General features: G+C 34.1%; 1 protein-coding gene across 3 annotated transcripts in view; it reads right to left on the bottom strand.

Moving 5' to 3' along the window:
- Smp_141290.1 (putative innexin) overlaps positions 1-1047 on the bottom strand; it is a gene marked incomplete at both ends in the record, with an annotated part of 42287 nt that overhangs the window by 8364 nt on the left and 32876 nt on the right. The gene's annotated exons all lie outside the window — the stretch shown is intronic.

Raw genomic sequence — 1047 nt, forward strand, 5'->3', positions numbered from 1 at the left:
TGACTACAATGTGTACATTGACAGATAAGTTCAATAGTATTTGTATTTGTAAAAATGAATATTGGATAACTAACAAGGAAGCAGTGACCAGTGGAGTTCAAACCACGTCTGTTGTAAGATATCAACTCACTGAAGACAATTGGTGAACGGTTACTCAACTTCGTGGATCAGTTGAAGTTAGACATTAACACCGTTGGATGCCGGTTCAGTGGTCTATCGGTTAAGTGCTCTGGCGCGAGATTGGTAGGTCATGGGTTCGAATCTCGCTCGCGAGTCGGGACCGTGGATGCTCACTGCTGAGGAGTCTCATAATAGGACGAAACGGCCATCCAGTGCTTCCAGGTTTTTCATGGTGGTCTAGCTTCAATTGACTCACGCTTTCAACTATGAAAATACTAAATCTCCACAAAACCCCTTCTGATAATAGTAAATGATAGTGCTTTTCTGTGTTGAAATTTTAAACTTTTTGACTAAAATATTATCGTGTATTTATATTTGTATGTTCTTTAAATGGAAAATTAGTAACCGGACTAGGACAAGCACTTAGAAACTTTTTTATTGTTTTCTAAAATATATGTGAAGAAACTTGTAGGCAAAATGATTCTTTGTCTGACTTGCGAACACTTAGTTATTAAAATGTTTGTAACTGAAAATTAATGCACTTCGTCTTGATCAGAATTAGATAATTCATCACATACTAATTCACATTAATTGTATAGATTGAATTTATATCAGTATAGACGTTAAATTATTTTAATTACGAAAATTGGCATTAATTTGAATACCTAGAATCTTGTTGTGTTGTTGCAATCAATACCACTTATCTGTTGAGTTGTATGTAGAGCGGTTTAAAGCATCCTTAAAGTTAACACTTTTTAAGCGCTTTAAGTACTTGTTACTTTGAGGATGTAATCTATATTATCAGCTTAGTACTATCCATAAAATATGAAATCTGTGTAGTTAGTTGTCGCTTTTCTGACCATTCAAATACTAGTATTTGACTATAAGTTTTTTCAAGGTATTACTATCGTATGTTGGAACTGTTGA

This window comes from Schistosoma mansoni, chromosome 1 (assembly GCF_000237925.1).
Source record: "Schistosoma mansoni strain Puerto Rico chromosome 1, complete genome".
NCBI classification, from domain to species: Eukaryota; Metazoa; Platyhelminthes; class Trematoda; order Strigeidida; family Schistosomatidae; genus Schistosoma; species Schistosoma mansoni.